Genomic DNA, 12,409 nt, shown 5'->3' with positions numbered 1-12,409 from the left:
GGAAGAAAAGTTATGACCAACCTAGATAGCATATTCAAAAGCAGAGACATTACTTTGCTGACGGACCTTAGCCCGTCATGGCTGCCTACAATGCAGGAGACCCCAGTTCGATTCCTGGACTGGAAAGATCCCCTGGAGAAGAGTCAAGGCTATGGTTTTTCCAGTGGTCACGTATGGATGTGAGAGTTGGACTGTGAAGAAAGCAGAGCACCGAAGAATTGATGATTTTGAACTGTGGTGTTGGAAAAGACTCTTGAGAGTCCCTTGGACTGCAAGGAGACCCAAACAGTCCATTCTAAAGGAGATTAGTTCTGGGTGTTCTTTGGAAGGAATGATGCTAAAGCTGAAACTCCAATACTCTGGCCACCTCATGCGAAGAGTTGACTCATTGGAAAAGACTCTGATGTTGGGAGGGATTGGGGGCAGGAGGAGAAGGGGACAACAGAGGATGAGATGGCTGGATGGCTTCACCGACTCGATGGATGTGAGTTTGAGTGAATTCTGGGAGATGGTGATGGACAGGGAGGCCTGGTGTGCTGCGATTCATGGGGTCGCAAAGAGTCGGACATGACTGAGCGACTGAACTGAACTGAATAGAAGCATAATGGCCATTTTCAAGCCCCTTCCTGACATCTCCAATGAGATTTGTGCGACAGCCACCTCCAGCAGCATGCATGAGAGGCTGCTTGGACCCTTGTCCGAGCCAAGCTGCCAACTGGTCCAGCCCTGGAGGTGAGCCCAGCTAGACCAGCAGAAAACTCATTATTGTTTGAGCCAATAGGTTCTAGGCGGTTTTTCATTTAGCAGTAGACAACAGTACACCATAGCTTTCATACGTATACGTTGATTCCTCAGCAAGTTTCTCCTGACTATTTATGCATTTCTTGGACACTGTACATTTCTCAACCCTAGAGAACCACCCACAACACCACTGTAGATGGCCATTTTCAAGCCCTCTTCTTCACATCTCTAATGAGCAAAGTGCACTTTAGACTGGTTCTGTGATGACAACTTTAGGGAAAAGCCACCCTATCCTTAGCAGGATGTGCGCATCTAGAAGAGGGAGGGAAGCGTGTCCGCAGGGCCAAGAGGGTGTATCTCACAATCACTGATTTCTCAGATTTTAGTTGCTCCTCAGGGACAAGTTATTCCTGAGATTTAGCCCTCAAATTCATTGACCCTTAACATCAAAATAGTCCCCAGCTTATTGTATGCTGTCAATAATATTTTTTAAATGGATCAGTAAATGACCCCACAATACTAGCTAAAACTTTGAATGGGTGGGGCCTCCAAAATCTGAAGTCTGATTCTGAGTCTATGTCTCATGAAGACTCTGAATTTTGAGAACTGGACTCTTTTGGCTATTTTCCCTATATTTATATTATTATTAAGTGAAAGACTCCCAGTCATGTCCAACTCATGGACTGTAGCCTCCCAGGCTCCTCTGTCTATGAAATTTTCCAGGCTAGAATACTGGAGTGGGTAGCCATACTCTTCTCCAGGGGATCTTTCCAACCCAGGGATCGAATCCAGGTCTCCCACATTGTGGGCAGATTCTTTACCATCTGAGCCACCAGAGTATTACAATGCACATAAATTCAAATTTTCAAAAGCTTTTAAGATTCAAGAATTTCACAGTATCTTTACCTCTTTTTGGTTCAGTCCCTTACCAATGCATAATGCATTTAATTTGAATATTAGACTGCCAACATGCCTTATTATCCACAACTGTGACAAAAGTATAAATCAGAGACAATACAGTACTTAAAACTTTTATCTCAGCGTGATTGAAAACTTTATCTACTGCAAAAACAAAAGCAAATGCAATGAAAATCTGGAGTTTGTGGTGTACTCTGTTTACGGATGATCTATGAAGGTAGTGGATAGAGAAGTACTATGAAAATAATTCAGGCAGGGGAACTGGTTCCCCAGTCAGCGGCTCTTTCCTCCTGTCTCAGCATCTGGATGCATAGCACTTCTGCCTGCCAGCAGACGATGACCAACCATGGTGAATATGAACTAAATTATCTGTGCCTTATTTTATGAACCAATAATTTAAATCTTGCATTTTCCTTTTTCTGCTTGCCAAACTAAGTATTATACAGTTTTTTTTTTCCAGTTAATTTAGGGTAAAAAAAAAAACAAACGGAAAATAAGTCCTTGTAACTGGCTCTTTCTAGTGGTTCCCCTGCTGCCCCACAGCAGTGGGCTAGGCTTACCAGCTGCCACAGGAAGCCTCAGACCACCCACAGGGATCAGGAAACCTGTTTTTTTTAAGGATAGATTTTATTTTTCAGGATAAATTCTATACAAAGATAGAGACAAAGGGAAGCCATACACTGCCTGAATTTAATGGTATTTATTTCTTTCATAGCCATAAACAAGGCAAGAAAACAGCTCCCACTAAAAGTAGAGAAGAGAGATATTAAACAGAACTAGGAATGAGGCCAGTAGCCTTAGCATCCATGCTGAATATGAAAGACTTCCTTTTCTGGGTATAATTTAGAAATCATTATTATAAGACTATAAATGTAACACAGTCAAAAAGACTATCCATGGTTTCAGGGAAATCAGTTGCCCTCAGTAAATAATAATTTATTGAATTTATACATATAGCACAGAAACTTGTTAAAATAGTAGGTATTTAAGAGAGAATACTGAATAGCAATGATAGCTTCTCGAATAATTAGCTAATCAATCATACTTGTTTAACTGAAAAGTTTAATCATACCTTTAACTGAGAAGTTTTAGATAATTTCCAAAGGCCTGAAAACTCAAGTCTTAAGGTCCCACGATTTTTTTTTTTGTCTTAGATAAAAGCTGCAGAATAGCTGACATTTACGTGATGAGTTTGCCTTACTCATGAACTGTATCCCTCCCTACTTCAGCGCGTGCTTATTCTTCATCGATAACCATGCCCAGTGACACTAACGGAAGTAAAGCCCTCCACAGGAGGCTCAGTGGAAGAATGCGGAGGGGGGGGGGGGGGAATCTCAGTCTACGCAGGCTGCCAAAACAGAACCTGGGTGGCTTAAACAGCAGAAATCCATTTTTTACAGTTCTGGAGGCTGGAAGTCTAAGATAAAGATTTCAGCTGATTTCTTTTCTAGAGAGGCCTCTCCTCTCTCTTCAGCTTGCAAAAAGCTGCCTTCTTGTGAAGTTCTCACATGGCCTGTCCTCTGTGCAAAAGCACAAGGGTGGCGAGAAGAGAGAGAGAGGAGTGGGAGGTGCTCTCTGGGATCCTTTCTCATAAGGACACGACTGCCTTTGGATTAGGACCCCACCTGTATGATCTCATGCAACTTTACTTCTCTAAAGACCCCATCTCCATGAACAGTCACAGGCTAGGACTTCAACATGAGAATTCTGAGGGGGCACACATTCAACCTGCAGCAAGGTGAGAGAGGAAAGAACTGATGAGCTTGAAGAGAGAACACTAGAAATTATCCGGTCTGAGCAACAGAGAGAAAATGAGCTAAAAAAAGGAACATCAAGGACCTGTGGGAAAGAACAGCAAGGACTGTAACAAATCATATGTTCATGCCATCAAAATCCTGGAAATGGATGGTAAAGGGGGAGGGACTGAAAAATACTTTAAAAAATAATGGCAAAGAACTTCTCACATACAGTAAAAGACAGAAAACTACAGATGCAAGAAGCTGGGTGAAACTCAAACCAGAGGAACTCAAACAAATTCAGGTTTATTATAATTGAATATGTGGCACTAAAGACAAAGAAATCTTAAAATCAGTGAGTGAGAAACAACAATTTATCTACAGAGAAAACAAATCAAATAACAGTGGGTCTTACCAAGAGCCAAAAAGACCAAAAGAAAGCAGCTTATTTTTCAAACGCTTAGAGAAAAGAACTATTAATCTAGAGCTTTACATTCAGTAAAAATGTCCTTAAGGAATGAAGGAGAAATGAAGATATTCTCAGAAGAAAGAATATAGCGAGAATTTTTTTTTGTTTTTGTCAGAAGACCTGACATAAAAGGATAGCTAAAAGCAGTTCCCCAATATAAATAATTTAAAAAATACTTAGCACACTTAGAACTTCAGGAGGGAAAAAGAGCACTTTAAACCAAAAATGTGGGGGTTATATAATGATGAAAGAATCAATCAACCAGGAATACCCAATAATCCTAAAAACATATTAAAACAAACAGACAAAAAAAGCAGAGACATTACTTTGCTGACAAAGGTCCATCTGGTCAAAACCATGGATTTTTTGGTACTCATGTATGGATGTGAGAGTTGGACCATAAAGAAAGCTGAGTGCCGAAGAATTGATGCTTTTGAACTGTGGTATTGGAGAAGACTCTTGAGTCTGTTGGACTGCAAGGAGATCCAACCAGTTCATCCTAATGGAAATCAGTTCTGCATATTCATTGGAAGGACTGATGCTGAAGCTGAAACTCCAATACTTTGGCTACCTGATGTGAAGAACTGACTCACTGGAAAAGACCCTGATGTTGGGGAAGATTGAAGGCAGGAGGAGAAGGGGACGACAGAGGATGAGATGGCTGGATGGCATCATCAACTCTATGGACTTGAGTTTGAGCAAGCTTTGGGAGCTGGTGATGGATAGGGAAGCCTGGCATGCTGCAGTCCATGGGGTCTCAAACAGTCAGACATAACTGAGCAACTGAACTGAACTGGTGAAAAGCAAAAATTCATAGTACTGAAAAAAAGAATAAACCCACAATTAAACACTCATTCATGATAAAAACCCTTAGAAAAATATGACTAAAATTCTTCAGTTTAATAAAGGGTACTTGCAAAACCACCATAGCTTCTATTGTACTTAATATAAAGCCTTGAATTCATTTCTCTTGAGATTTGGAAGAAGACCCTGATATCTGTTAATACAACCATTGTTCAGAATAATACATTGTTTTAGCCAGAAGTTCTAGCCAGTGAAAAACAGTGAGCTAAATAAGTAAAAGGCATACAGATCGTAATGAAGAAAATAAAACTTCCTCTTTTCAGATTACATAATTATCCTTGTTGAGTAAATCAAATAAATCTATAAAAATATTGCTAGAAGCAATATATTTTCAGCAAGATTGTTGGATATAAATATTCAAAATTCAGTAGAATTTTTATAGGAGCACTTTGACTTAACTTTAAAATATAATACCATTGATGGCCATTTGCAAAATGAAATAATGTGTAAACTAATGAATATGTAGGACTTGTATGCTAAATACTAGACAACACAGTTTAAAGAAATCAAATATCTAAATAACTGGGGGACACATCTTGTTCATTGGTTGGAAAACTCACATGATGAAGGTAAAAATTTTCCTAAAATTGAAACATAGGTTTAACTAATTTCTTTCAAAATCCTAGTAAAATGTTGTATAGTCACTTATAGACAAGATTATGCTAAAAGCTATAAAGTTGAAGAAATAGGAATATCTGTGGGATACAGTTAAAACAATGCTGAGAGGGAATCTTACGATATTAAACATATATATTAGGAAAGAAGAAAAGCTTTAAATTAACCTAAGGTAAAACTATTAAAAAGAAGAATAAAGAGGAGGGATTACTCTACCTGAATCCAAGAGTTATCGAGTTGCTAAAATCAAATTTCATGGTGTTGATGAAGGGAGGGACACACAGACCGATGGAACAGAGTAGAGTTTGGAAATGGAACCCCGTAGATATGCCCTGATGACTTTCTATAAAGGCATGAAAGCATTCTGATGGGTGAAACATAGAGCTCTATTTTTAACTGCTGCCTTTCACAGTCAGTTCCAGGAAACTCACACTTTGTCTTCTGAACTACCGAATTCCTGATTCCTGGGAGCGAGCACAAGGGAGTCGCTGAAGAACTCCTGGGGTAGGTGAATAGGCAGATGAATAGCTCGATGCCCTGGGAAATTTGCAGCATCATCATGAGGAGTGAACCAGCAACCTTGAGGTTATGGTCCGATGCCGTCTCTACCAATTTTGATTGGTGTGTAGTTGCTTTACAATGTTGTGTTAGTTTCTGCTGTATAGCAAAGTGAATCAGTCATAGAGCCCCTCTTTTTTTCCTATATATATAGTATACACATATCCCCTCTTTTTCAGATTTCCTTCCCATCTAGGTTGCCACAGAGTACAGAGTAGAGTTCCCTGTACAATACAGTAGGTTCTCATTAACTGTCTACTTTATACATAGTAGAGTGTATATGTCCACCCCAACCTCCTAACTGGCCCCACCGCACCTTCCCTCTTTGGTGTCCACACATTTGGCCTCTATGTCTGTCTCCATCTCTGCTTCACAAGTAAGTTCGTCTGCACTGTTTTTCTAGCTTCTATGTATAAGCGAGACTATACGGTATCTGCTGTCCTCTTTCACCCTCCTTCACTCTGTGTGACAGTCTCTAGGTCCATCCATGTCTCTGCAAAGGGCACTGTTTCATTCCTTGTATGGATGAGCAATATTCCGCGGTGATGGACGCTAAGTCGCTCCCGTGAGCTGGTAAACAGCGTCGCAGCGGGCCCTGCTGCCCTGTGTCCTGTGCATGCGTGCCCAGTCGTGTCCGACTCTGTGTGACCCTGTGGACTGCAGCCCGCCAGGCTCCTCTGTCCAAGGGATTCTCCAGGCCAGAACGCTGGAGTGGGTGGCTGTTTCCTTCTCCAGGGATCTCCACCTAGGGTTTGGAGCCTCACTCTTGTATCTCCTGCACTGGCAGGCAAGTTCCTTATGACCTGAGTCACCTGGCAAGCCCCAAACACTGCAGTAACTTGGGGCCATTAGCGGTACAAATTTCTCCAGTGGCCTTTAATTCTCAGAAAGCAAGAGTTTAACTCCAGCTGACTTAATGAGTGGATGTGCCGAATTTTATTCATTTCACTTCGTAAGTAACGCAATTAAATGGATCTTTTCATTGTCATTAAGTCATTATATGGCGGCTAGGGCTGTAAGGCCTTCCCAGGTGGCTCAGAGGTAAAGAATCAGCCTGAAAATGAAGGAGATGCAAGTTTGATCCCTGGGTCAGGAAGGTCCCCTAGAGGAGAAAATGACAACCCACTCCAGTGTTCTTTCCTGGAAAATTTCATGGACAGAAGAGACAGTTCATGGGGTCACAAAAGGGTCGGACACAACTGAGCATGGAATGAGATGTACTTTTACAAAGAAGAAAAACAACAGGAAAATTCCTTTCATTGTCTTAGAATGGGAGATTTCACTTTGATAATTCCTCCAGCATTTTATAAACTGCTTGTATGTATGTAGTAATGAAAAAATATAAATCTACACATATTTCACTGTGGGAGAAATAAATGAAGCCCAGTCCTGCGAGGCTTGTCTTTAATCATGAAATGTGCAACATTTGGCTGTAGTGAATTAGCCATTTGTCTCACTAATGTAAATCCTCCAGAGCACTGAAAGCCCAGCAAAAAATTCCATGGCATACGTGCCCTCCAGGGGCCTGGGCATGAGTTACATGTAGACACAAAAAGATCCTAGTGTATTGATGCCAGATCATATTTATGTCAGAAAAGCCCTAGCTTACATGATTCTCTTTATCCGAAAAAGCTCCACAAATATATCCATCAGAAACACTGCGTTTTTCAGCCATGGGACACCAAATAAGAGACAATAAGCATTCGTTGTCTTGTGATTTATCTTCAGTTTCTGTTAGAGGCATCGTCGACAGAGACAACTGTCCTGGTTTCAGACCCATGTGGTTCTTGGCCTGCTTTCTGCATCTGTCTCTACGTTCCTCACGTTGAGTTTTATTGTTTAAGATGGCAAGAGAAAAAAAAAGTCATATCAGAACATTCAGACATGCAGACAATTAAACAGCCCTTGGGGATTATTTCTACCATAAATGCGGCCATTTTGATTAACTCAGTCCACCTGCTATTATTGCAAACTATTCATCAGAGCCGGCCAGTCCTACATAAATGCCATCAGCAGAGACAGCCTAGCTGAAGAGGCAGCAGGAACATTAATCTTTGCAGCTGTACATTACTCATGTGAGTTTACTATTCTAATCTTGCAGGTTTTAAAAAATCACATCCTCACCAGATAGGGTAGTATTTTCAGATCAGTCTCACCAGATTTACTCTCTGGTCTCAACACTCAGTTGATAGGGAGAGGAGATGGCTACCAGCCATATTAAATCTCACTTTACCTTCAATCCTGTCTCTCAAAAGGAATTTTATATTTTACATTTGTTTTTCTTACATTTCAAAATGATACCATTGTTTTAAATATTGTTCCACTTGAAAATAGGAAGAGTTAGATCTGTGTTTATGGAAAGTCACTTATGGGTTTTAAGTACAATTATATAGAAATTTTAAATACAATTACATAGAAATCAGATTGTGGGTTCATTTTCTGTGTTAATTTTGATATTATAAGTTTGAATTTTGGAGCTTCACTTCATAAGAAACACTGAAATTCTAATACATTAAATAATTTTATTAAAAGATAAAAACCAGAGAATGGATATAAAATTATAGGAAAACATATATATGATCTTGAAATCAGTCACTTTCCAAATTTGAATCAACGTGAAATATGAAAGAAGACCGTAAACAGTAAATATGAATTTGAAGATGTTAATCACAAACCTAATTTTAAAAGTGCAAATAAGAAACATAATTACAACAAATATAAGAGAAGAGGGACAATAAGTTACCATAGAAAGAATCAACATAAGTGGATAAGAAAAATACTAAAATTTAGCAGAAAGATAATTATAAATGACTATTAGAGAAGAGAAATTACAGATGATTAATAAAACTGTTTACATTGTTCAGCTTAATAATTAAACTAAAATTAAAACAAAAATATAACTTTCTTACTTGAGAGATTATGAAAAAAGTTTTAATAGTAATATTCAATTTCAGAAAGGTTGGAATAAAATGAGTTCTCTCATATACTTTTTGAAAAATCAGACATTTAAGGGGAGGGTGAATAATTTGGGGGATACACTCTTTTTCTCTCTCTTCTCTCTCTTTTCCAAAATGTTCATTACCTCTTACCAAGAAATCTAAATAAAACTTTATATAAGCCAATGTTTTGATTAAGAATGTTCATCCAAAATGATATATAATGCTAAAAGCTCGGAAACAAAGCAGAATACCCATGGACAGTCAACATCAATATCAAATGTTCACTTCATAGAAAAATTATCAAATTATAAAATATTATGAACATTCTGTCGTATTTTCAAATATTACTTAGCTACATATGAAACTGAGCGATAACTTAGACAGAACATGACAATCTTATCCACATGTGCTGTGCTAAGTCGCTTCAGTCGTGTCTGATTCTTAGCTGCTGGTGGACTGTAGGCCACCAGACTCCAGGAAAGAATGCTAGAGTGGGTTGCCACGCCCTCCTCCAGGAAATCTTCCCGACCCAGTGATCGAACCCATGTCTCTTGTCTCCTGCAATGGCAGGCAGGTTCTTTACCACTAGAGCTCCCTGGGAAGCCCTTCTATTCATATACAGATGAGTAAAAAATAAATAAAACTATATGCATGTATACACAGGAACAATAAAACAGCATTTGTGTTATATAATAATGTAAATATATAATAGATACAATTATGTATAATATATAATTATTAGTGTAGAGAATATATAAATATATGTAATTAAAATATAATAGCAGGAAATGAACTAAATGTTAATAGTGACTAATAAATTTGATAATACTTTTGCAGTTTATTTGCTTGTCTATCTTAAGTTGTTCCACAATTACATATATGTACTATATAATTATTAACAATAGAGAACATATAAATATATGTAATTAAAATATAATATAAGGAAATGAACTAAATGCTAACTGTGACTAATAAATTCGATAATACTTTTGCATCTCATTTGCTTATCTATCTTAAGTGGTTCTACAATTACATAATAGTTTTGTGTGAAAAAGATTAAATAAAAAGGTGTGTGAATTTAAAGAAAAACAAGTTTGTCTTGCAAAGACTATCTTTGTTTGTAATTTCTCATTTTATATGTTTGTGCGATGCCCTCTGACAACAAGGAAGATGCTTTGCAAACAATTGGTTCCAGGAGTCTGAGCCTAGAGCCTTGTATAATCACTCGTTAAGACAAAAGAAACTAGGGAAAGACTCTTTGCAAATGACACTGGGTATGATGGGTCCAGCTTTTCCTGAAATGTCATGCTTTCTTTATGACGTTTTGCATTCAGATACAACTCACAAACATACTCCGAGCAGGCCGATGTTTTTTCAGCTTGCAAGCCACTCTCAGTTCTCTTTGTGGCTGTCTGCAGGCATGATCCCTGTGAGATGACACACTGAGATCAGAGGGGGCCTTGTCTGCCATGCACTTCACAGAATTCACTCTGGAATTGATCTGTGTCCCGAAGGTTTGGATAATCACAAAAGCAGTGATGATTTTCCTGAGTAAATTCCAGTCACCCAGGAAGTGCTGCACATGGCACTTAATTGGTTCCCAGCATATATTGCTTGTGGATGGAGAGCACTGTTTTCAAAGATATCCATAAACCGTGCTGTGAGCTATTTATAACCTAATTTTTTTCTTCCCATGAAATGTAAAGTGTCTACCCCTTGCGTGAATTGCAGTGAGCTAAGGCACTTGGAAATTTTAGCAATAGAAAATGCAGTTGGATTCTTCAAGAAGTTCAAAATCTGGAAAGATAGACAAGTCAGAGCACACCTAATTTTAAAGCTCCTTTCTCCTGGCTAGGTATCCACATCTTACAATAGAAATGAAACCAGCCGACACACTGGGCTGGAGTTATCCACAAGAGACGATCAGGCTGCCAGGTGGCTGACCTCCCTCTGTGACCTGCGGCTCCCACGGTGTCCTGTCAATCACTTTGTCTGTTTTAGGATGTTCCTGGGGGTGGGGGGTGGGGTGGCATTTAACTAGCACCGGTGGCACGAAGACACAGGCTCAGGTGTCCACAGACAGAGAAAGGAAGGTTGGAATATATTCTCTACCTCTGGAAGTTTATCACCTTATTGGAAGAAACTCAGAATCAAAAAGGTCTTGTAATTTTTACCTGTGTTCTCATTTCCAGCTTGCTCTTACAAAGTAGGATATGATGTGATGATGGATTATTTATTGGTGCTCCTGGGAAGGAGTTCACAGTCTTTTTTTTCTTATTTCATAACAGATGTCTTAATCTTAAGTTATTAATATAAATATTTTGAGGAACTAAGAAGTTGCCATTCATTTACACAGTTACATACTACTTGAACAACCAATTGCATGAGATTCACGTGAGGCCAGGCTCGCACACCCAGATGCCTTGTCATGGACTAAAGGCGGGAGACCAAGGCAGCAGCCCCAGCCTTCAGGACCAGGGCAGCAGGTGGGCAAGGGAGCAGTGGGCAGCATGCTTGGGGCGGGTGCACGGGGGTGACCCAGAGAGGTGTTGTGGGGAGGGAGGTGGGCGGGGGTTCATGTTTGGGAACGCATGTACACCCGTGGTGGATTCATGTCAATGTATGGCAAAACCAATACAGTATTGTAAAATAAAATAAAGGAAAAATAAAAATTAAAATTAAAAAAAAGAGAGCAGTGGGCAGTGCGATGACCTGGTGTCTTGTGAGTCTGAGGGCACGGCCCACTGTCCTCGGATGTCTTGTCTGGTGGGAGTTTGGTATGCTTGGTTCTGCTCTTTTTATGGTCCACTGCCTAAGTCTTTCTAAGTGTCTTATAAGCTAGACAACATCCTTCTAAAAAATCATTTTCCACTGAAATTCATCTGGGTCATGTGCTCTTTACCCCACTCCAGTACTCTTGCCTGGAAAATCCCATGGACAGAGGAGCCTGGTAGGCTGCAGTCCATGGGGTTGCTAAGAGTCAGACACGACTGAGTGACTTCACTTTCACTTTTCACTTTCATGCATTGGAGAAGGAAATGGCAACCCACTCCAGTGTTCTTGCCTGGAGAATCCCAGGGACGGGGGAGCCTGGTGGGCTGCCGTCTATGAGGTCGCACAGAGTCGAACACAACTGAAGTGACTTAGCAGCAGCAGCAGCAGCAGCATATGCTCCTTAAGAAAAATGATTGCTCATTGTGCCCGTGTGCTCAGTCATGTCTGACTCTTGGTGACCCCATGGACTGTAGACTGCCAGACGCCTCCAGCCATGGGATTTCCCAGGTAAGAAAACTGGAGTGGGTTGCCATCCCCTTCTCCGAGGGATCTTTGTGACCCAGGGATAGAAGTGGTAGAGACTTAGAATCATCGATCAGTTCAGTTCAGTTCAGCTGCTCAGTCCTGTCTGACTCTTTGCAACCCCATGAACCACAGCACGCCAGGCCTCCCTGTCCATCACCAACTCCCAGAGTCCACCCAAACCCACGTCCATTGAGTCGGTGATGCCATCCAGCCATCACATCCTCTGTCGTCCCCTTCTCCTCCTGCCCTCAATCTTTCCCAGCATCAGG

Source organism: Capricornis sumatraensis, chromosome 13 (genome assembly GCF_032405125.1).
Source record: "Capricornis sumatraensis isolate serow.1 chromosome 13, serow.2, whole genome shotgun sequence".
NCBI lineage: Eukaryota > Metazoa > Chordata > Mammalia > Artiodactyla > Bovidae > Capricornis > Capricornis sumatraensis.
Note: the sequence above shows the minus strand (reverse complement) of the source record.